The 25,012-nt window shown below is 50.9% G+C and overlaps 1 protein-coding gene across 1 annotated transcript in view; it reads left to right on the top strand.

Annotated features, from left to right (window-relative positions):
* The window catches only part of ZHX2 (zinc fingers and homeoboxes 2), a 134,619-nt gene that overhangs the window by 66,596 nt on the left and 43,011 nt on the right, over nt 1-25,012 (top strand). The window contains exon 2 of the mRNA XM_053930449.1: nt 5,575-5,645. The gene's annotated coding sequence lies outside the window, so the exon portion shown is untranslated. The remainder of the gene's footprint in view (nt 1-5,574; nt 5,646-25,012) is intronic.

Here is a 25,012-nt window from a genome sequence, read left to right as displayed (position 1 = left end):
AATTTCTCAAAAGGCCTGCAAACCCCTGAAGGTCTGGCTCTGGCCCATTCTCTGGCCTACTTCCATTGTCCGGTGTCCACCTACCCCCCTCCCACCAATCCCGCACACACCTCTCTCTGGCTTTCTCGGCTCTTCCCCTCTCGCTTGGTTCACTGCTGTTTGCCTTTCAGGTCCACCCGCACCACCCATGCCCCATCTGCTCTATACCCTTGTGTGCCTGTCCTGGCAATCTTGCCACCGTTGTGTAAGCTTCAGGAGGTAGCACAATAACATCACTGAAGTCTTTTGTCTCTGACCCAAGTGCAAGGGCAGGGCTCCGCTCATCTCCCCAGCACCGGGCCCACAGTCAGTGCCCCATGAAGGCTTGTGGGAAGAATGAAGAGACGGCAGTGAGCAAAGTGGGCACTGCCATGCCTGCTGCTAGGCACGTCTTTTTAGAGTGTTGGCTGACAATTTTGAGGGGGAAATTTGGGAAACAAATACAGATCAATTCTGGAGTAGAATTTGGTGTTCTCGGCCAAGACGTCAAGCTGCCCCCACACACCCTGGGGAGGTTATAAACTCAGCCTCCTCCATACACTTTGGGGGTCTTAGTGGAAGAGTAGGTGGGATTGGTGGGAGGGATGGCCCAGTTTTCCAGCCATTCCAGTCATGAAGCCAAGTTTAAGAAACAACCCTGGCAAGGTCACTCGGTTGGGGCATCGTCCCAATGCACCGAAGTTGCAGGTTTGATCCCCAGTCAGGGCACGTACAAGAAGCAAGAAGCAACCAATGAGTGCATAAATTAGTGAAACAACAAATTCTCTGTCTCTCTCCCTGTCTCCCTCCCTCCCTCTCTCTTTCTAAAATCAATAAATTTTAAAAAATTGTTTTTTAAAAAAGTCAGTCAGGGAAGAATGGAAAGACATGCTCAATAAGGCCACAGTTCTAGCCCCAGGGCTGGGCTTTCTACCCCTGTGGCACCGGGCCACTTACTCGATCGCTCCAGGTTTCAGGTCTGCCATCTGTAACATGGGTATAGGAACACCTGCTTCTTGGAGTTGCTGTGGGAAGAGAGATAAGACATGAGGACCCTGTTCAGTGCCTGGCACAGAGCGAGCACTCAGGAAGTGGAGGCCGTTGTGTTAGTCATTCATTAGTGACTTCTTTTTTATAATGAAAGGCTGTTGGTGGTGACTAAGACAAAACATTTTCTGGAGCAGACAAGCAACTTAAGGCTATACTTCCAGCTTGCAGAATGATGGCTCCCCAGAAGTGGCTTTAGCTTTTTGCCTTCTTTTAACTTGACTGTCCTCTCCTATATCCAGTCTGGAGCCAGAGCCCGTCGCTCCGCCCCTATACTCCATGATTGCATTCTGTCTCTGTCTCTCTCTCATATCAATGTGAGGCTGTCACCACAGCACACAGTGGCATGTTTACTAGACCTGGAGTTTCTCGGTCACCTGCTAAATGTTTGCTGAGTGAAAAATGGAACGGAATAAACTGCCTTAGAAGGAGTGGCACTAGGGGAGGGTGTTCTTCTTCTACAGACTGTTGAAGTGGCTTGCCTTTTTTTCTCCCTTCGGGTGTCTAGAAACTTGATAGATTTAACGTGGGCTAAAGGGGATAAGGGGGACCTGTAGGGAAAATCCTACGGCGGGGGGGGGGGGGGGGGGGGAGGGTTTCCTTACCAGGATTTTGCTTCATCTGACCAGCACTTACTGGTGAAAGGGGGCCCTGAGCCAGGAAGACTGGAAGTGTGAGCACATTTAGCACTGGAAAGGTATTGAATGATCTGTAATTCATCCGTAATGCTCGTCACGAAAGCTGCCACTTTCCATGTGCAGAAATGCTCCGGGCACCACGGTCCCTCACGCAGCCCAAGGAGGCAGGCTGTGTTTAGCCCCCCGTGGCTGATGAGGAGGCCAAGGTCCCGAGGCGGGACGTGATCAGCGCGAGGACACAGGAGAAGTGTGCGAGAGGACCAGGACTGCACTCACACATCCCATCTCCACCACCAGTCCTCTCCCCCCGCCACGCCCCCTGGTCAGGACCAAGGGTCCAGTTGGGCAGTGGCGCGGTGCTGGGTTTGCGGGTAAATGGGGAAACAGAACCAATTCAATGAGACAACCCAGCTCTGAGAACAATTCAGTGTGCAGCCCTAGCCGAGCCACTGCTGCTCTGTGCTCACGAAGAAGCACATAGTCAGCTGAGGATAATAAGCATTATCGATAATAATAGTAACCAGTATACCTGCTTACACGACTCTAAGCACTCTGTGTGTGTTACCTCCCTCAGTCCCATAGGGAAAGTCGGGGTGAGTTCGGGGAAGAGGGAGGACAGAGCATTGAAGCAAGGGACTTCACAGCCCTGTGGCTGCACAGCGCACAGTGTGTTCAAGAAACTTAGCAGATGGTGAACCAAGGGCAGGGTGGCGTGAGGCAGGGAGAGTTGAGCAGGGGCCAGACCTCAAAGGACCTCGGAGGCCCCCAGAGAAGGAGCATGGTCCTGGGACAAATCGGGCATCTGTTAGCGGCTTCCTTGTGTCCCCTTGTGTACATTGTAGCCCCTCGTGAACATGGTCCTTTCTCACAGTCAGGCTCTCATTTGTCTTTCTCCTTGTTTATACCATGAGTTCCTAAGGGTAGGGACTGGGTCTCATTTATTTATGTCTCTCTGGTGCTTTGCACAGAATCAGGTACATACAGGATTCAATAAATGATTGTTAATCAAATATTTAATATAGTATTTAATATTTAATAATATTAGCATGTTCAATATTTAATAATGTATACATTTGTTACATGTAGTTATTAGTACCTATAACAATATTTCCATTACGTACGCATTTCTGCTATAAAATGATAGATGCATTCCTAGAGAACCTCGCATTCAGAAAAATTCAAAACTCATAGTGCCTTCGGGGACAATTGGGGTGCAGCAGAGCCTTCCAATTCAGACAACACTCTAATGAAGCCCAATCCTAGAGGTGACATTGGCACAGTTTAAAAGACATCCTAAAATCTGAATTAAGAGGAAAACTGTTATTTATGACCCGAGTAACGAGAGGGCTATATTTTCAAAACCCAAAGGGGGCTCTTGGGGGAGGGATGAGACAGCAGGGTAAGGCTGCTGTGCAGCAGGGACAGGCATTTTTTCTGGAGGGAAAGCAGTGTCAGGCTTTGCTAAAATGCACAGGGATGCACGAGCTAGCCCATGGCCTTTGCCCAAAGATCAGGGAGAATGGAGCCACAAGAGCTTCTAGGACAGAACACATGGCTCCGCCGGCCGAGAGGAGGAGCGTGGAGCAGTGGGTATCTGGACAGGGAGGAGTTCGCTGTTGCTTGCGGAGTTGGGGCATTTTCCATCCAACTGTTGTCACTTGGTGATGCAAAACATTACTATGGTGGGAACATCTGCCAATGGACTAGTGCAACCCCCCCCATTTTATTGACATCCTTCCCCTGTTCACCTGATTTGCACTCATCTGCTTTATGGAAGCATGTGCAGTGGGACAATATACGATATAATCCATGTCTCACAGATAACGCAGGAATGCCAACTGGCCAATTTACATCGAGAAAGGTACCAGTCACACTCCCCATGTGGGCTGTGGACTGCTTTCCTCCTGGCCTATGAGTCAGCTCCGTAAACTCATCGGTTAGAATGCAGAGCAAGATCATATATAGTTGGGTGATGTGATGTGATCTCTTTCCCCATCAAGGGCAGCGGTGCTCACACCTCTAGACTTGGAGTCAGAGGACCTCAACCCAGGCTTGCCCCAAAGCTGTATGACACAGGAAAACCACTTAACCTCTCTGTGCCTCAGTTTTCTCAATGGCAAAATAGCACTAGTGACCCTCCCCAAGTTCTTTGAAGGAGCAGGTCAGCTAGTGGATATAAAGTTCTTTCTAGACCACACAGGGTTTTGCAGTCAAGTCAGCGCCTGGAATATCCAGGTTCGCCTGTCGCCTGGGGCCCTTCTCCCTCTGGGCGGTTAGTTCTCAGGGCAGTGGGTTCTCAGGGCAGTGGGCGGGAGAGCTAAACTTACCAGAGTCAAGGTCAATTAATCACTGGGATTTGTGCAGAGGCTTGAATTTCCCTGCAGGAAGGGTGCCCAGAACTTCTGTCTGGGGGATTTGGCTGGCCTTTGACCAAAGCGAGGAGGAGGGGAACCCCCTCCAGTATCAACACCTCCCTCTCTTAGCAGCCTCCAGTACACCCCCCACCCCCCCGGACTGTGCCTCTCCGGTGCCTGAGATCACCAACCCCCGCCCGCCCCCAGCTGAGTGCCCTTCCCACATCCACTCCCCCCAAGTCAGGCCTGCCTGCCCCTTCACCCTCTCATCCTCATTCCCTAAGACAGTGCCGTCAGAAAGGCAGCAGCTTGGGCATCCCACAGACACGGGTTTTAACCCACTCTGCCTCTTACCAGCTCTACAACCACAATAGCCAAGTCCTGGCTTCTCTCTGCCCATGTCCTCCCCCAAGCCCCCTGAGAATGGGCTGTGAGGACTGGCACTGCCTGACTTCCCTCCGTCCATGATGAGGAGGCGTATACGTGAACACTTCGCAGACTTTAACGTGCCCAGGAGTCACCTGAGGAGCTTGTAAAAAGCAGGTTCCGATCCTGCAGGCCTAGGTGGGGCCTGAGCACCTGCCTTTCCAACAAGCTCGTAGGTGATGTGAATTCACCCCTGCACAGCAAGAATCTAGATCAGATGGAGAGCGCCTGGCGCAGGGAAAGTCAGTCAACAGGAACCATTGCCATTAAGGTGATACCCGCCCCCCACCTCTACCAAACAGACAGATGAATCAAGAAAGCTCCGCTCACCTCCAAATTCTCAGGGAAACAAGAAAAAACAAGTTTTGCCCAGAAGGAGGGCTGGGTTTGGGGACGGAGACGGCTGGGCTGCCCACCCCTCCCCAGCACCTGCTCTGTGAGCACACGTGCACTGCAGGTGGGCCCCTGCCATCTCAGAAACCTCCAGAGCTCAGGCCTCGACTTGCCTCAAAGGCCTCAAAGATTGCCTCCGAGCTGGGCACACACCCCTGTTCCTCCAGCTACCGCTCTCCTGGGGAATTTTCAAAGCACACAGGGCCCGCCTGGCAGTAGAATTCCAGGACATAAATACGCACTCAGGGCTTTTGTTTTAAGGCCCACAGTGTCTTTTGGACTCGAGGACTGCACACTGGGCTTCCCCTTCCCCCTCATCCAAATGCAACCCCAAAGAGTGCTCTGCTGTTAGGAAGAGACAGCAGAGCTGGAGGAGACTCCCACTGAGGGTCAGGAGGCACCTCCCTCCACCCCACCAGCCTGGGAGACCTTGCTGGGAGTTCTGCTCTGCGAAAAGGCTGCTTCTCAACAAGCTGCTGACTCACCCAGGGTGAGGGTCTTTTTTCTCTCTCAGAATCACCACAAAGCCCAGAGATTTTTGAGGTTGGTTTAATGAGCAGCTCGGTCCTCACCATTTCCTTTTCCTTTATTGCCCCAGTCTCCATCCCAGCCCCCCAGTGCCGCCGTCCTGCCAGAAGAGAGAGCGGACACCCAGTGGCTCTGCCCTGCTTTTCATACTGAGTTTCTCTTCTTTGTAGGTCTTGACGCACTGACCGGCTGCGGAGTCAAAGTGTAAAAAGATTCCCAGGATGTAAGCGATACGGGACTGGTGAGTGACATGCCGGCGGCAGGTCGGGGCCTGGGGTGGGTGTCATGAAGGGAAAGATGAATGGGAGGAGCGGGGGCTGCTCTGAGACTGTTTCCGTCCAGATGCGTCTGGACACGGCACAGTGCAGAGAATCCAGGTGTGCGCCCCTCGCAAGTACTGGGTCCCTGCCAGTCCCTCCCCAGAGGCAAACCCAGCCTGCAGGTGTCTGGGCTGTCCTGTCTGCCCTGAGAACACAGCAGCTCAGAGCCACCATCCAGAGGGCATGTGCTTGGTTTCCAGGGAATGTCTAACCAGGGCGTGGAAGACAATCTCAGAATGGAGAGGGAACTGCCTGGCTCACGCCAGTTTGTAAGCCACAGCCCTGAGGAGACAGGACTAAAGAGAGGCAAGAAAGCGGTCGTTGCGTGTTTCAAGGCTGTCACCGACAGGAGGCGGGTGAACAGCTATTGACTTAACCTGAGGAAAATCACCCCCACAAAGGAGGTAGGCAGAGGTGAAATAGGCATCCAGTGGAAGTAGTGATTTCCCCGTCGCTGGCAGAATTCAAGTGCAGGTTGGAGAAGCATCGATGAGAAATGTTGGAGTGGGGAGTGGTTTTGAGTAGAGCAGTGTTTTTACAGACTCTGTTCCATGGTAATGTAGAAACCGCGAGGGGCGGTAGGGTGAGGGAGAGGGCCTAGGGCACGTGAACGAGGCGGGCTTGTGAGGTCGCATGTACATGTGCTCAGTGCCGCCTGGTCTGTGCGGCAGGTTCTGCTAGTAAAATGCTCCGCTCGCTGCTGCTGGCTGGAAGGACTCTCGGGCTCCTTCTAAGACATGCCCTTCTTAGAGCTCTTTTCTGTCCCGTTGGCCTTTGTGTCTGTTTTTTCGGCCAGTGCCATGCTGTTTTGATTACTGTAGCTTTGTAGTATAGTTTGAAGACAGAAATTGTGATACCTCCAGTTTTGTTCTTTTTTTCTCAGAATTGCTTTAGTAAAACAAATTCCCAGACCCAGGTCTTTCTTTTTTTACGTGTAGCTTCAACCTACTCTTACTGGGACAAAAACCCATATATACACATTACATCGCCTTTTACTTTGCTTTTCTTTTGTCTTCTATTTCCTCATAAGACAGATGGCAGGAACCTGCCAATTATGCCTATCTCTGAGCAGCCTGTGAACTAAGAATGGTTTTATATTTTTAAAGAGTTGTTTAAAAAAAAAGAATGGAGAACAACATGTGACAGAGTGCGCATAGGACTTGCCAAGCCTGAAGTATTTACTATCTGGGCCTGTCCAGAAAAAGTTGGCTGCCTCCAGAAAGAACACCAGCAGTTGAGTCACCAGACCTGGGTCTGGATCCTGCAGAGGCTGCTCGGGGCCCAATTGGACCGTTAGACCTTGAGAACACTGCGGGGACAACCCTGAGTGGTGGCTTTCATAACAGTGGTGGTGGCAGCAGCCGTGACAGAAGGAATAGAGGTGCTGGGCAGAATTCACTGAGCATTTACTCCGCCAAGCATGGTGGTAAGAGTTTCATCTCCTTAATCTCCTCAAACAGCCCTGTGAAGTGTGTGCAGTCCCCAACCCTTGGACGTGCAGAGAAACATGAGCGCTGGGGCCACAGGTCACTGGCGTGTGACCACATAGTGAGAGGAGACGGAGCTGGGCTGTGGGCCCCGCTGTCCCGCTCCACACTCGGCTCCTTTGCCTCCCTACTGTGGCCATTACCTCTGCTTTTAAGCAAAGAAATCTCTGGCCATGGTCTTCCCCCAGTTACTTTCCTGACCTCTTTTTCCCCAGTTCTCTGGCAAAAAAATATATGTTTTTCCACCATAGAAGGGAAAATAAATGGAAGAGCTGTCAGAAACAGCTCGGAGACGTGACCGTCTAAAATTCTGGTTCCGGCATTCATCCATCCATCTGTCCGTTTAGCCAACACCACCGCAGGAACTTGTGAGAGCCCTCACTCTCGACAGTGACATCAGGACAAGTCCCCAGCCCCTGGGTCCCCCAGATGCAATGCCACAGGGAAGCTCATTAAATAGCACCCAACACTTGATTAATATGCTGCAATTCAGGCAGCACCAGGCTATGTCAGCACTCCTCCCCCCTAGTTACCATGACGACATTATTTTAACAAACAGCTCCTTAATATTTAATGAAAACTATGCTCCTGACAGGCGAGCAGAAGAGCAGCCACGCTGCCAAGGGTCAGCAAGGACATTTCTGCACGAAGCCCGCAGTGCCCCCGATCCCAGCGTGCCACCATCGCCAGGCGTGGCCGGGGGCCCACCTGATGCCCAGCCTCTGCTACGAGCTGCAGTTGAGGGTCGTCACCTCTTTAATGCAGAATGTCACAACGGCTCCGTGAGGAACAGGGTAGCGCAATAGCATTATGAAACGCGCCTTTGTGTACCAGTCCACTCATTTCCCCGCTGCTCGCCTGAGGCTGCTGAAAGCCTTGTTTGCTCCCTGTGTCTTGAATCAAGCTGGATTGTGAGGCGGTGTGGAGAGCCCAGAGCACGTGGATGCCAGTGTGAGAAGGAGCTCGTTTCCTCTTCTAGGCGCCATCTGGTCCCACATGGTTGGATCAGAAACAAGCAGGTGCAGGGCCAGGGGACCCAGACCTCCACCCTCAAGGGGATTGATGTTGAGAGAGAAAAGACCAGCAGGGGACAGAACATTCTGCGGCAGTCTCCACCACTGTGATGGTCTGACGGTGTGCAAAGCACTAGGAAGGCACGAATGAATTACAGTCCAGATCCCCAATGGGAGAGATGGGCGACTCACTCTGATAAAGTGGGAAGAGTGGTATCGTGGTGATCTGTTAGCTGTGTGCCCTTGGGCAAGTTGCTTAACCTCTCTGTGCCTCCATTCTCATCAATAAATTGGAGACAATAACACTACCTATATGACAGCCTACCTGTTGTCGTGAAGTTTAAAACATGAAGTAAACGTATGAAACAGTACTAAAACAGTTATTAAAATACTCAAAAGAGTGAACACATGGTAATTCTTAAATAATTGCTCTCCAAGATTCCAGGTTCCCATGGTACCGTGCATACAATTATAACAATAGCTGACATCTATTATGGGCTTCCTCTGCGAAGAGTCGGAGTTCCACCGCCTCCTTTTGTCTTCACAGGCAACCCTGCAAGGCTCTCTCATGGTTGTTGTCTGCACCTCTCAGATGAGGACACGGGGGCCCAGAGGGACTGGGGACCTTGCCCAACATTGTGAGGCCAGGGAGGGGGACCAGGATCCAGTCTGTCTGCAGTTGCCTCCTAACAAAACACAAGGTGCAAGGAGCACACAGATGATGCTGTGGGAGGGTGCACAGGTAGGCTCCAGGCACGGCCATCGAGGCGAGGTGGCCGAGGGCGCCTTCAGGGCTCTCAGCCCCTCACGGACAGAGGACAGGATTTGAAGCTGGAGCAGCAATTCTAAGTAGGAGGACCCTGCGGAGTCTGGGGAAGCTACACTTGGAAGAGGACCACAGTCTGGTGGACTGTTCGACAGGCAGGTTCTTGGCATTGAGTGGGAGTGCTCTTAAACAAACACGGCCTGTTTATTTAAAATGTGCCTTGGACTTTTATTTAAGATGCGTGGATTGGAAGAGGATAAGTGAGACATCCTGGGGAGAGCAAAGCTTTCAGAGTTTTTCATTTCCTCGTACAGGATTTAATTGGAATAGCGTGCGAATGTCTGCATCAAGTGTGTATGTATATGGAACATGAAAATATTTTGTGCCAGTGCCTCCAAAAGCAAAGGAAGAGGCAGAGAAAGGAAGTTTGGATGGTGTAGCAATTTTAATTATAATCAAAGCCATAGTGTCGTTAGATGTCTTAATATATATGCGTATCAGCCATTCATTGCCACAGTAGTGCTTCATAACAAACCTCCACCCACCTCACAGACTAACAAGAAGAAATGTTTACTTAGTTCACAGTCTACAGCGTTCAGCCTGTCTGGGTTGGGTTTGCTCATGAACCTGAGATCAGCTCAGGGTCAGGATAGTGGTGGGCTGGATGCTGGCTGATCTAAGACGACCTCAGCTGGGATGGCAGAGGTGAGGTGACAGAGCTCCACATGTCACTCACCCCGAGAAGTCTTGCCGAGGCATGTTCTCATGCGGTGTGAGAGGAGTGAGGGTCAGTGCTTTTCCAAGCCTTGGCTTGCATCCTCTCCGCTAACAAACATCCAGTTGGCCAAAGCAAGTCACGTGGCCAGAGTCCGGGGGGCGGGGGGGCTCTATAAGGTCTCTTGTCAAGGAGCTTGGACAGAGGAGGAGTACAGAATCAGGACTGTTACTTCAATCGGGAACATGTCTCTCCACATCCGCTGGATAAACCATCCAGTCATCACAGAGGAGGAATGCTCAGACTAACTTAGAAAAGTCACATAAGTTCCTTGGCCCAGGATCCACAAGTTGGGCTTGAAGTCAGCATCTGTGTCTTCAGCATCACACCTGACCCCCAAACCAAGGTGTCTGCAGTGACATGTAGAACCTGTCGCTAGAGGAACGGGGACCTGGCATACTCCCAATAGTGCTGGGTTTGGCTGCTTTGCTGCCCTAAGCCGCTTCCCCACAGAGCAGGGGCAGCACAGCCCTGGGAACTCAAGGTTAACCGTGCGCCTCCCTGCAGACCCAAGGCTTGCCCTAAAGGCAATCTGCCTAGAAATGTAGGTCAAATGAGAGAAAGGCCTGTCTTGAGGATTTTTTTTAATTTCACATCATTTTTTTTTCACAGTAGCCCAATACCTTGAGTTTATTTTGTACTTGATGTGTCCCATCACAATAAGGATTGGCATTATCCCCAATTCACAGATGAGGAAACTGAGGCCCAGCAAGCGTCAGTGACTTCCTTCAAGCCTAGTGTGCAACCCAGCCCCATCTCTGGTACCACCACTGCTCCCCAGCTCAGCCCCAGGGCTGCCTCCCCACGGATTCTAAAGACTATTCAAATCCTGATTCTGTTTCTTGCAGACATGAGGCCTTGGATATGTCACTTACCGTCTCCTAGCCTCTGGAAAGCTTTAGGTCATTGACCCCATGACTGAGAAGGCAGGGGCATCATCTAAGTTTCAACACTTAAATACGCCGCATGACCTACGGGAACAAATGCTCGCATTCAGATGAGGTAGCGCCGCCAGTTCATTTGCTGGGCACGGGAATGTTGCTAAAGGGGTTCAGGCTTGAGCACTCGGGCACCTTCACCCTCATCCTCCTGCATCGTGTGTCTGTGAAGCTTTCTCGGCACCTTTAAGTCAGAGCCTTTTACCTCCTGGAGGGAGGCTACATAGGGAGGAGTGTCCGTGTTTTAGAGAAGAGAAGGCAAAAGAGGTCATTGTTTGACACTGACTACGTAAAACTGTTTCTTTGCATTCAATCTTCGGTCCTCTGTAAAATGGGGATAATAGTATTTACCTCTTGGAGTTGTTAGGGGTTTAAACAGGTCATCTATATCACGTGCTTAGAACCGTACCACAGATCCTCATGCAGCATCTTTTCGTTCGACACTTTGTTACAGCATTGATGAGATGCGGCAGGAACTTAACTCTTGTTTACGTCAGTCAGCCTATGGTAAAGGTGGTTTCATTATATGTCATGTCGTGTAAAGTCGCAGAACCTATTGATGACAAACGTTAAGTGAGGACTTGCTGAACCGAGAACCTAGGAAGCACGTGATAAGTAGTACTATGGCCATTACTGTGTGCATTTTGATGAATCCTAAACGGAAATGAAGTCGACTGATACATGTAGTTTGTGGACAAAATCTTGATCAGGGCCTGGGGATGGGACCACAAAAGCGTGTCTTGTGATGAAAACATGGCTGGGTTAGGTGACTTGCCCAAGGTCACACTGCCGGCAAGAGGCCCGTGGAGAGTAGGAGCCGCCTCCCTGACCTCAAGATCAGAACCCCTGCTGCTTCTCCAGGGAGCCTGACTCTCCTTGGGAAGGAGCTCCGTCTCTTCCCCAAGTCTCCCATTCTACTGCGCCACGATTTGCACAACTAGAGAAGTGTCCGCCTTCACATTTCTAAGGAAACCACTCCCCAGCTCCCCAGAACTTCCAGCCAGCAAAGCTGATAGAGCTGTGAATGCAGGTTGACATTAACCATGCAGAAAGGATACAGTTTGTATCTGAGAACACTTAATTAAGCCCTGGGTTTAATTAACTTAAATCAATCTCCCTCCCTGCTCCCATGCCCCCTCCAAAAAGAGGGCTGTGAAAGCCTCGTCCCTAACTGGAAATCCTGATTTTAGCAGTTTGTAATCAGACTCAAATTGCGAGCTTGTTGTCTTCCTCTGCCCCTGAGACAGCAGCCTTCTCTGTGTGATTCATCTTTCCTCTCTTTGGCCGCGTTTCAGAGACAAGCAGCGCAGTGCAGCTCACCGTGTTGTGGTTATTCCCTAAAGGAGTGAGTGGAAACAGTAACCTTCCCTTGCATAATTCTTCAAACACACACATGTGCGCCCGCATGCCCACACACACCTGTTTTTGTGTTTAATTCCAAAGCCATCCGTGAGCTCTGCACCTTCACAACCCTGTGACTAGGCCTGCACCCTCCAGAATCTTCATTAATGTTTTAAATTCTTCTCTCTAAAAAATTGTGACTCCACCCCAAGTTGCAAAATAATGCAATACACAGAACTGGACCTTGGGCCCCCTGGAGTTTCTCCCTTCCCTCCCGCGTGCACAGGGACAACGGGGTGCCCTGCTGCTTCCTGAGGCAGACTGGGCCCGCCACTCCAGACGCAGTCATCTTTGTTCACCTGGACCTGAGCTGTCTCCCCACTTACAGTCTCACCGCTCCTCATTCAGCCTTTCCTCCTCAACCCGTTATCTTTTAAAAATGCAAACGAAATCACATCACTCCCAGGGACTGGGATCATCTAATAGCTTCTCCCTGCAAGTGAACGCACGTCCAGACTCCTTTCCCTGGCCGCCCAGATCCTAAAAGTGTCCACCTCTCAACCTCATTTCCGATACACGCACTCTCCACGGGGCTCCCGCCGCGCTGGCTGCCTCCCTGTCACTCAGACCTGGCCAGCCTGGGTCCACCCTATGGTTTCGCGCTTGCCGTCCTATCTCCTTCTGGGTTCCCTGGAAAACGCAGGCTGTTTTATGGGGGGACAGGGGAAGAGGGGCTGTCCCAGGCAGCAACGTGGCGGAGGGGAAAGAAGTGAGGGAGAGAAGACAGTGCTAGGAACGCGTTGTTCGGCTGACTGTGTACTTCATTGGGAGCCCTAGCCGGTGGCTCTGAATCATGCCCCATATGCAATATGGTCAGCTCTACGATAAGACCACGTGTCCCCCAAATCTACTGCAGTGTGCAAAACTGCACGCTGATCATCACGGAGCTTTGAGGGAAAAGAGGTTAGGGACACAACACACAAAAACTTTGTCGTGTCACATTAAAAAAAAAAAACCCAAGGAAAGCAGTAGCATAGTGTTATACACGGTTTAGAAGTACGCCGGGACTACAATCAATAGGCAGCGTGCCTTGAGGAGCCGGCTGCCGTGGGGATTGCAGCTTGCGGGGCAGTTGGCTGTGAAAGGGGATGAAATTGGAGGAAGGTTGTTAACGCCAGGTGTGGACAGGCATGGCTCCTGACACAGGGAAACTGAGGTAGCTGGCCCACATTCCAGGCGGGCGCAGGCGTGCATTTGGGGCACGTCTGTGCCGCTGGGTTTGCCTGCTGTTTCTCCCAGATGACATCGGGCACAGGCAAATGCAAAATTCACTGCACACGCAGCTCGTCCTCCAGGATATCAGTCGTGCTGGAACAAAGCTGCCCTTTCAAACAAGCACGACAGCAGATCTGACAGGTCTGATCTGGCGCGTCTCAGAAAACCCACCGAGGGTAGAGGGTGTGCGGGATTTCTTTGTCAGGTCCTTCCCTCTCCTGTTGCTCAGGGTCCCAGTCCCCAGGGCACGAACTCTGCCCCGTGTTGGGGGTGCTAACCTGGTCCCTCAGGGCGGCCACTGGAGAAGCCAGAGACCTCGGGGAGTGGTCAAGGGGGTGCTGGGAACAGAGCGGCAGCAGCCCCCTAGCCAGGGTATGATGTTAGCCATGCCGATGCCTGGCCCTGGTGGAGGGCACGTGGGGACTGAGAAGGTGGTGCAGTCAGGAGCAGGTGGTGGAAACGGGCTCAGGTGGGCCCAGTAAATTCCACAGATGCAGGGGCACCTACCCTGGGCCTGCACCTGCTCCTTCCAGACCCTTACATGTCCCGCCTCTGATTCTTCAAAGGTCCACTTACTTAAAGACCCCTCTTCAGGGGCGGGGGTGAGGACCGTCGTCAGAGTGGTAACAACACTGCCAAATGCAGAACAGAAACAGGAGCCGGTGGAGCTGGGAGTGACATGATCAGATTTAGTTGGTTTTGTTTTTTAAATATTGGCCTGAAATAGTGTAGAAACTGGGTGACTGGAGACCAAATACCAAATCAGGTGAGAGGCGATGACAACCTAGGCCAGGGTTAGAACAGTGGTGAGCAGAGGCCGGATCTGGGGTAGATTTTGGAGGGAGAGCCAGCAGGAGTGGCTGATGGATAAACTGGGGTGAGCAGGAGCAGGGATTGTTGCCTGTCCCTAGTGAGGCCTTTCGGACTCGGAGGAGTCACTGGACTGCAGTCCGGGGACAGGCCTGTCCCCTTTAGCAGTGCGATATTTGGCAAGTCCGTGGAAGCTTCAAGTCACTGAGACGTTGAATCTGTCGTCTCCAGAGGAACCACACAGAGGCCAGTGTGGACAGGGGCAGCGTTCGGCCATGCTGGCTGCAAACACACCCGAAGAGAGTGAAATTCAGGGAGACCCTGAGATGCCTCACAACAAAAGAACCTTCCTAGGAGGCGTGGCTTTGTGCTGCAGTTTGGGGTGGCCTTCAAAGTTTTCCTTGTAACAGCACTGATGATAACAAGACATTTAAACCAGTGGCTCTCAGCAGAGGGGGTGGGAGGTGGTGAGGGGCAGGTTAGACCCCCAGGGAACTTTTGGCCACGTCTGGAAACATTTTTGGTTTATCACAGTTCGAGGCGGGTGGCTACTGGCATGTCGTGGGGGAAGGATATTAGCAGGTAGCTAAACACCCTACGATGCCCACGACAGCCCCCCTCAGCAAAGAGTTAGCTGGCCCAAAATGTCAACTATGGCAAGGTTGAGAAACCCCGATTTAAAACCTCATAAGCGTCTGACATCGGGGGAAATGGTTAGCCCTTCGTGGGCCTGTTGCAAAGTCCCGCCTTCCGGAGCAGTGGACGGGTGGCTGGGTGGGCTCCTCCTCTGGCTACACCTGACGCAGGAGCTCCTTGCTTTATCTGTTTGGGAGGCATCGGCAAAGAGTTGTGTGCACACATGCTGACATCAGTGTTTCTGAAAGGCTGCCAGTTCAGGGGGGAATTTTTTTTAATGAAAATGCACCAAAATGCCATTAAAAGTTAAGCAATGTGTGCCAGAAATTGGAAACAGCCAAGATGCCCTTCCAGAGGTGATTGTATAAACAAACCATGCTGCATCCATGCCGTGGAGTGTTACTCAGCCATAAAAAGAAATAGCTCTGGAGCCAAGCAGAGACTTGGGGGAACCTTAAATGCGCATTGATAAAAGAAGGAGCCCAATCTGAAACGTTTGCATACAGTTTGGCTCCAGCTCTGTCGTGTTCTGCTGAAGGCAAACTACAGAGACACTAAGATGGGTGATTCCCAGGGGTTGGGAAGAGAGAGACAGGGGAATGAACAGGAGAAGTACAGGGAGGGTTTAGGGCGATGAGACTATTCTGTGTGATACTGTAATGACGGGCCCACGTCATTGTATGTGTGTCAAAACCCATCAAATGCACGACACAAAGAGCGCACCCTAATATAAACTATGGGCTCCGGGCATAGCCCAATTTGGTCGTATCAGCACTGGTTCATCAGTTGTCACACGGTACGGTTCACATGGTAGGGTTCACACGGTAGGGTTCACGGGAACCCTCCCCTTTGTGAATTTTTTCTGTGAACCTAAAACTGCTCTAAAAATTAGTCTGAATTTTCTTAAAGTTAAGTAATGTGATATAACATAATTAACAAAATTGTTGTAATTATCCTAATAGCTACACTTACTGAGGGCTTCCAAAGAGGCCAACACACAATCGAAAGTTGTCGCTGTCATCGTCATTGGTGGGGATGTAACAGAACTGGAAAGACAGAGCAGCTCTCATTTAGAGAGCATTTACTCAGGTCCAAGCAGGTAAAACGTCGGGCCTTATATGTTTAGTCCCCACCACTACCCTAGGAGGAAGGCCCCAGTTCTCATCTTCACTTCATAAGCAAGGACATAGAGACTCGGCGAGGTGCAGTCACGGGCCCGGGGGCACAGGGCATCAGAGGTGCATGTGAACCAGGTCTGACCGACTGCTGGGCCCACGTGCCTGACGCTGCACTCTGCCACGGTGCACGTTTGTGTGAGAGTGAATGTGTGTGACCCAGACAAGAGAGCCAGGGGTGATTCGTGAGAGTGGAGAGAAGGAAATAAAGGGAAAAAAGCATCAAAAAGTGAAAATGTGCACACACACACACATGAAGAAGAGAGAGAGACAAAGGGAAAAATGAAGTGTCAGGGAGATGGAGGAAGAAGGCAAGGAGCCATGTGCCCCGGAGCTGGTGGCCTGGGCCACCTGAGGTTGTCCCAGCATGCCCCACCCCCCCAGCACCCCTGCGCTGTGTCTGGGTCTCTTCCTGTGGGCGTTGCCACCCTCCGCCGGCTTGCCCACCAGTTCTCGCAACAGGACAGTGTGTGGTGGTAACCCAGGCTGGCCAGAGTCTCCCTTGGGCTCCAGCCAGCCTGAGAGATGCATATAAAACCAGCCTCCCACCCTGGGTGGTCCTGGATAGCTCCTCTCACCCCAGCTTGTACAGAAGGTTCCAAGTCAGCAGCAAGAGCCCGCGCCCCCATCTCCAGGGGTGTTGTTCCCTTTCCAAAGAGACTCTGAGGACCGGGTGGCAGCCATCCCATGCTTAGATGCGGCCGAGCAACCCATAATCCCGTGCTGCCTCTAGTCCTGCAGAGGGGCCTGCTGTACGCAGAGTCCAGAAACACAGCAGCAGCCACTGGCCTCCTTCCGAAGCTGCTGGAATAAACCGCCCTGTGGCACCCAGTTGCCTGAGGGCATTGGACCAGGTCACTCCGAACCAAACCATGGAACAAAGATCCAGCCGCCCCGCCTGGCACATGCACATCCTTTATGAGGGGATGCCGTGCATGGAAGGGGAGGTGGTATTTCTCTCTCTCTTTAGCCATTTTCTTAATCCTACACTGTCACCTTTTTATCCATCTTAGTATCTTGAGCCCCATCGGTCACTCACTAACACAGAGATCCACCCAAGGACCCAGGACTGGCTTTAGAGCCAGGCAGGGGGCTACGTGACCTTGGCCAAGTGGCTGCATGTCTCCGAGCCTTGGTGTCTTGGTCTGTGAAATGGTGTAACAGTAGCTACTAGAACATAAGTTCCTTGTCAGCAGGGCACTGGTCTGTTCATGGCTGGATCCCCAGCATGTTGCGAATGTTGGCAGATAGTTGGTGCTCAATAAATGGGGTTTTTTTTTTAAGAATGAATAAGTAAATGAACAAAAAAAGTTCATAATGTTTCTGTAGGGATTAAGTGAGATTCCCTGTGCATAGCACATAAAGCATCTGATGCTCAAAAAATGCTAATGACACATAGCAATGTGTCACAGGTGTTCGTGGTCATTATCTTGTTAAGTCCTCCCAGGAATCCCATACTATAGGTCTATCTGTGCCCATTTTATGCAAGAAGAAACCACAGAAGAGGGCAGGGCATAAAAAAGTTTTGGGAAGGGAGCTCATCCCCTTAAATAAAAGCTGTACCTTAAAAAAAAAAAGGCACAGCAAGGAGCTATAGGAAGGTTCTAGAGTCAGTCTGGGGAGAAGAGACTGGGGCTTTGGATCTAGTCTGGTGAGCGTTTCTGCCTCCCTCTTGAGTCTGCCACCTCCAAGGCGCTTCCCAGGGTGGGGCAGGATGAACCCTAACCCCCAGCCCTGCCTGTTGCCTGGTCCGCTCCTGTGTGCAGAGAACTCCAGCCAAGACACTGAGTGCCCGGCTGTGCTCTCACCATCAATGATAGTAATCCTCATGCATTGCGGGCTGAAGAGTCCCTGATTGCAGGAGAGAACAAAATCAAGAATAGGCCGATTGAAACTATTAATAAAGCTTATTCTTTGGGAAGAGCCTGGCTTGGCAGGTGAGAGGACTGGGGATCTTCCTGAGATCCGACGGAGATTGTAAAAGATGGTTCTGATGGTACTCTTCTTCACTATGCTTATCTTGGCCAGAGCCCTAGTCACACAGTATCAGAACTGTCTGGTTCCTAGACTGTGGGCGCCTAAAAGATCGGGGACGTCCCCCACCTCTTTCCCCTGTAGCAGTAATGTAGCATCCTGAACATAGCTGGTGAGACAGTATCTGGTTCATATCCATGATGTGAGTCTAGGTATCGACTAGTTCAGACAAGGAAACAACGGAGAGCAAAAAAAAATGCCACAGGGTGAGAGTACAGATTTGTTCATGAATTCCAGCTGTAAAAGGGCTGATAGCAACCGTCAATAGTCACACTGAGCCTGCGGAGCAAAACCAGTCATGCTGGACCAGTCCCAGCAGCCACACCCTCCTCCTGGGCTGTGCAGCAGCTCCCCCTGCGGCAGGTAGCTCCCCCTGGGTGGCCCTTCCGCTTTTCTCCCCCTAATTTAATTGCAAATGCCCTTAAGTGCTCACACCTCCCCGAGATGTGATTACCATTGGCTCTTCAATTTGCCACCACCTGTGTGCCCGCATCCCCTTTAAAGAAAGGGAGGGCCCGACAGAGACACTGGGCAACATTATTGCAACTCAATACAGTTCTTCGGAGATCACCCTGGGGAGAGGGGTGCGGGGAATCAGGTCTCTGATTGAAAAACAACAGGAGAATTAAGAGACCATACTGAGATCTTCTGGAAAGGACAGAAAAGTGCCTCTCTGAATTTCCCGTCAGTGGCTCTGTTGAGATTGTTGCTCATTCAGCCCGGTGCCATTCAAACATTTCTTGAGGACATGCTCTGTGTGAGGCACTGTGCCTGACACCATTTTATAGACCAAGACACCAAGGCTCAGAGACAGGAAGCCACGGGGCCAAGGTCACAGAGCACCTGTCTGGCTCTGAAGCTGCCCCTGCTCCGTTGCCCTCGCTGCCTCCCTGGGTCTGAGCACAGAGCCAGGTACGGAGATGGCTTTGTCGATGTCTGAGGCTTCCCCCCCGGCCTCACCCGGTTTCGTTCAGACTCGGTTACAGGTCAACGAGGAAAGGGCAGTGCCTGGGAACTAGGGGATCCTGGGTACGACCTCAGAGAAGATGCTGAAGCCCTCTGAGCCTCGGTTTCCATGGCTACTAATGGGGATACATGTAACACCTAAGGTTAGATAAACTTCCAAACCACCAGGAAATGGGAACACACTTTAAAAACCAGGATGTCCTGAGCTAATCTGAGTTATTGGCACCCTGCTCGGCCCCGGGCATCTTAGGAGCCTGTGGAACAGAAGCCTGGGCTGCTCCTGGAATCACCGCTGGGACATGAGAGGCAGTGCAGTCTAGTGGTTAGGACCGTGGTTAAAATTCCTGCTCCCCACTTACTAGTCACGGGACCTTCAGCAAGTTACTGACCACACTGTGCCTCAGTTTTGTCCCCTGTTAGGTGGGAGTAATAATAGTACCTACGTACCTACGTCAAAGGGTTGTCACAAGAATTAAGTGGTCTTTTAAGTGACCACCACCACTTTCGGCCCCACCGCTCTGTTCTTTTCCTTAAGGACCCAATGAAGCCTTGAGACTCCAAGACCTCACTGATGATTACATTTGTTGGTCTGAAAATCAAGTCTAATTGTTTCTGGAAAACATTGTGTCCCACCATTTGGTTTTGAATTTGTATCCTTCAGACAGAGAAGTCTTTGTTCTATCTGTTTGTTTTGTTTTTTTTTTTTAATGTGGTGTTTGGAAATTTAATGGAGCAATTTCATCTCCATTTAGTGAAGTGGATTGTTAAAGGGACAGGGAAACCGAAGACCAGGTCCGCGTCCCAGGATGTGGCCGCAGACATGGCGTGGTTTTCCTGTTTCTCTGGCAAAGATCTGGTGTGGCTTTTCTTTAAGCTGGTCAGTGGTATGGCTGCTTCTCTCAAACCCCCGTCTAGACTCAGGGACAGCGTGATGCTGTCCGGTGTGAAAGGGACAGCTTGGTTCTCCTTGCAGATGGGGTGGCCCGGGTCACTACAAGGCCACCTATTGGCCTACTGGAGGCCTCACATAGGGTTTGCTCGACCTGGAACCCCAGGTTCACGAGAAGAAATCATGGCGCTCAGCCTTCTCTGGGAAAAGCGCACATCTCAGGACCTCAGAGGGAATCAGGGGACTGGTGCTCCCCGGCTTGTCTGCACTGTGAGACCGTGCCGCTGCTTGCTCCCCATCTCCCTGTATGTAGCTTACCTTTCCTAGGTGCTTCATGGACTTTGTCACCGTTTTCACCAAAAACCCATCTCACAGATGAGGACACTGGACTCAGAGAGGGGAAGTGACTTGCCCAAGGGGACACAGCTATGAAATTCCCCAGCCAGGAGGAGAGGGGTTAGGGGTGCGGAAACCATAAAAATGGCCTCAGGGACTTTTGGAGGTGGCGGTAGCCTGTCAGGGGGAAATTGTTGCTGGTTCTTATAACACCAGTGATGTTGTGAACTGTTCACTTTCCGAAAAAGATCTAAAAACTAACAGGTACATAATCAACTCTGATTTTTAAAAAATGAAGAAGAGTGAAGTTTGCAGGTGTGAATTCCAATGTCAGAGGCAAAACGAAGCCCGGTCAACCTGCTTCTGAGGTTTTTTTCCCTCCCTACCCTCATACGTCAGGAGCTTCACACTGTAGGATATTCTTGTTTTGTTTCTACTCCAGGTAGAAGCAAGAGATCCCAATTTGTCCCACCCACAGAAACAATAGCAGTTACTACTTATTTAGCCTCTCTGTGTGCCAAGCACTGTTAGCCATTTACCTGTATTAACTCCTTAAACTTCACAGAATGCTGTGAGTCAGACACCATTGTAGTCATTTCACAGAGAAGGCAACTTGAGGGGCAGAGAGGCTAAGTCACCTGCCGAGGTCACTCCGCTGGAAAGTGGCCATGTGGGGATGCACGCCCAGGCAGGGTGCCCCAGGTCTGCTCCCCCTCCCCGGCACCTTTGGGCTCCTGGCTCGGCTCCAAGGAAAATGCTCCCCGCCTCCTTCTCCCAGCTGCCGGGGTGGATGTGCACAGACTTGTTCAACACGCGCTCTCTGGATCCTCTCGCGGTTTTCCGAAAGTCCTGAGTCCAGGGTTAGGGGTTCAGTCAACAGCCACAGAACATCCATCCAGCAAATCTGGACTGCATCCCTCCTGGGCCCAAAGTGCAGACTGAGTCCAGGTCCTCATCCACACGTCCAGGGAATTCCAGGTTGCCTCAGGGCTGGAGTATACTCCTGTTTTATTTTCTTCTCCCTCCCCAGAGCTACAGCCCCCGATCCAGAGACCCTGTCACCATCCTCTCTCCCGGCACTGAGAGCATTCCCCGCCCCCACCCCCCATAGGTGTTTTAACCCGTCTCCCTCTCTGCTTCTGCTCTGGAGAGCAGGAGTTTTGTCCTCAACGCATGGAGCCTGCTTGGCTCGTAATCGTTGTTCAGTAAATACTTACGACCCATAGAAGCTCATGTCCTGCATCGTCTTCCCAGTAGAGCTGAACAGGGACGGTTTACACTTACTTGCACGGAGAGAGAAGCTTCCTAAAAAGCAAGCCCTGTGGAGGTGCAGACAGAGGGCATCTATGTCCACACTCACTGTGCTCAGTAACTGCACAGCTGTGTCACCTTGGGGAAGCTGCTTCCCCCTGAGTTTCGGTTTCCTTGCTCAGGGACACCCCCTTGAGTCCCCCATCTTCACCCCAAAGAGAAGTGCTGTCATGGAAATTTTTTGCTGAGTTTGCTTTGCCTGAGTCTGAAAATGTTGTCCTAACCTCCCCTTCACCCAATTCCACAGTCACACCTCCCTCCCCACTTCCCAAGCTCCTGCCTTACATGGAACATCAATGTATTTCAAGTAGGAAACAGCTAATACAGAGAGGTGTCACCTGAGGTGGCAATTATGCAGGCAGCTTACTGCAAACTGGAGGGAAAGACAAAAATAACGTGGTGTTAGCTAATAGGAGCACGCACACAATCCCCGCTGTTGCTCTGTTCCCGGCATGTGTAGCCAGGTGGGCTGTGTGCAGAGTCCCGTCAAGGCTTGTGTCAAAGTTAGGCTTTCTGGAAAAGGATATAAACTGAAAAATAAATTGCAGGTGATGGTTCTGATTTTTAGCAGAGATGAGAGATTTGTGCAGCTCTCAGTGTATCATGCTTCTCCATCTGCCCACCCTGCACCTAAAAATCAGGGGGCTCTGGAAGCAGGAGGGTGCTCACGGGAAGCAGTTTACAGCTGGAGCGACCTCTGCTCCTCAACACTCGTGGGTTCCGACCTGGGTGGCGCAGTGACGTTCAGGATGCGTTGGCCCTTCATTCTGTCCTGATGCTGGGTTTAAGGCAGTTGCTGCAAAGGCTCGTAAGGGGGGGTTGGCGGCCGTCCACGAGGCCACACTGTCATGGTCAGACACGTGAGCCTTTACCTATTCTATTCTTCTCCTCCAGGAAGCACTGGGGATTGCCATCCATCCCCAAACAGGAGGCAGTGAGCTCCCAAATGATGAGCCCTGCATGTGTGTGCCCGTACTGTGACCGGCATTCCCCTGGGGGACTGCGGCCACTCCGCCAGAACTCACCGCCTCCTACGTGAACAGTACCTCCTATGCCGATTTGAGGCAGTGTGAGCAAATACAGGGGTGGGCAAAAGTGGGTTTATAGTCGTGAGTACATGAACCGGTTTATTCTCTTATTATTATCTACTTATTAATTATTAGTGTTTATTATTATTACTAACCTACTCTTGACCACCCTTGTACTGTTTATTTTCATGGTATTAGGAAAAAATATATGTAGCTGATCAAATCTGTGATGGGTATTATTGCTTGAAGTTGTGCTAGAACTTATAAAATGATTTTTTTTTAATTAAGAAAAGAGTAGTATGGCAGTATTTGTCTAGAGCAGGAGTGTCAAACTCATTTTCACCAGGGGCCACATCAGCCTTGTGGTTGCCTTCAAAGGGCCGAATGTAATTTTGGGACTGTATAAATGTAACTGGTCCTTAACTGTTAAAGAGTTGAAATTACATTCAGCCCTTTAAAGGCAACTGCGAGGCTGCTGTGCCCCCCACCATGAAAGTGCGTTTGACGCCCCCGGTCTAGGGCATAACTCACAACAGTGCGGTGAGATGACCGAAGTTGGAGGAACCAGGCTAGAATGTGAGCGTTTTAAAAGCTACCACACACATGGTCTGTCCACCTGAGCCCCCCCGCCCCCGCACCCCACATTTATCTCCCCTGCTTCTGGAAGAACAGAATAAAAACATCAGTGTGCCTCCAAATCACTTTGGGATGCCCTCAAATGTAGTTCCCTCATGCTCTCCCCACGAGAGTCTAATTCAGCAGGTTTCAGGAGAGGCTGTAGAATTTGCATTTTTAGTAAGCTACCCAGGTGGGTTGGTGATAGGAGGTCCTAAGACCTTACTTCTCAAAGCCCCACCTCGGGGGACGAGCTCCCAAACAAAGATGGCTCTACTCCCGCACAGCATGCTCACATTCGTTTTCCTGCCTGTGATCTATGTCTGCTTGCTGGGAATAAAATCTCATAAAACCTAATTTAATTGCTAGGCAGTGCTTCCTCTTAAAAACCACTTGTGCGTGCCCCTGCGGGGCAGCTCGGCTGACCAGCATTTCTCCTCTTCAGCACGGCTGACGTTTGGTGCTGGCCGATTATCTGTGGGGGTGGGTTATCCTCGTGTGGTAGGACATGCAGCAGCATCGCTGGCCTCCACCCACTGGAGGCTGGCAGCACACCCCGTGTCCCCCCCCCCCCCGTTGTGACAACCAAAAATGTCTACAGACGTTGCCAAATGTCCCCCAGGGGCAAAATCCATCCACTATTGAGAACCACTGGGCCACACTGGTCACTTAGCTCCACTTTGATAAACCTTTCAAGTCATCGCTGGCCTCAAAGTGTGGTCTGAAGGGGTTTGCTAGCCTTCCACTACTAGGACTATTTTACATGAAAACTCAGGTGCCCAGATATGAAAAATATGCTTCAGTAGAAATTAGTCAAAATCTGTATAATTTTACAAGTAGATGTCACCCCAATACATGTAATGTTTTAAAAGGAAATTATTGCACCCTGGCTGGGTGGCTCAGCTGGGAGGATCATCATCCCATACACCAAAAGGCTGCAGGTTCGATCCCTGGTTGGGGCACGTAGAGGAGACAACCAATCAATGTTTCTCTTTCATCTCTCTCTCTCTCTCTTTCTCTCTCTCTCTCTCTCTCTCTCTCTCTCTCTCTTCTCTCTCTCTCTCTCTCTCTCTCTCTCTTTCTCTCTCTCTCTCCCTCCCTCCCCTTCCTCTCTCTAAAATCAATAAACATATCCTCAGATCAGGAATTTTTTAAAAAAGAAATCATTCATAGCTCTCTGGCCCTTGAATGTGTATGCTGTGCATGAACCTGAATGAGTAGCTTGGCATAAACCTACTTTGGATCACCTGCTAACTCAAGGGACTTCATGGAGTCAGAATGTAGCTGGACAGCTCAGGTGGCTCGTAAACTGCCCCTCCAGGTGAATTTAACTGATCCAGCACGTGTTACAGGCTTGCTGTCTGCCAGGCACGGCGGTAGCTGATGAGGATACAGAATGAGTAAGACGAGGTCCTTTCCCTCAGGAGGCACAGAAAGGGTCGGGCAAGTCCCCCAAAAGAACTGTCTACCCAGAATCCTACACCCATACTCTCCCTTCAGGAATGAAAGGGAAATTAAAACATTCTCACATAAACGAAAACTAGGAGAATCTGTTGCCAGCAGACCTACCCTTGAAGAATTGCTAAAGGACATTCTCCAGACAGAAAGAAAAGTGTAGAGAAGGAGTTCGGGAACCTCTGGAAGACAGAAAGAATACAACACTGTCTTCTTCTTTGCTGCCCATCTGGAAGGAAAAGCACCACGAAAAGCAAAGCAGAGTCATTTTGCAAAGGGAGCTAGTCTGAGTCTCACGGGTCCTATGGGAGGGAGGGAGAGATGACTTGCTTTCCTTCCAGGGCGAAAAGTGGTCTGAAGACACAATCTACAGTTTATATGCTAAACCTGTTGTTGTCAGGATGAGTCAAATGAAGTGGTTTTTGCTAGAACCAAAGT

The sequence above is a fragment of the Desmodus rotundus genome, chromosome 8, assembly GCF_022682495.2.
Source record: "Desmodus rotundus isolate HL8 chromosome 8, HLdesRot8A.1, whole genome shotgun sequence".
In the NCBI taxonomy this organism is placed as follows: domain Eukaryota; kingdom Metazoa; phylum Chordata; class Mammalia; order Chiroptera; family Phyllostomidae; genus Desmodus; species Desmodus rotundus.
The sequence above is the reverse complement of the archived record's forward strand: the minus strand, read 5'-3'. Positions and strand labels throughout refer to the sequence as shown.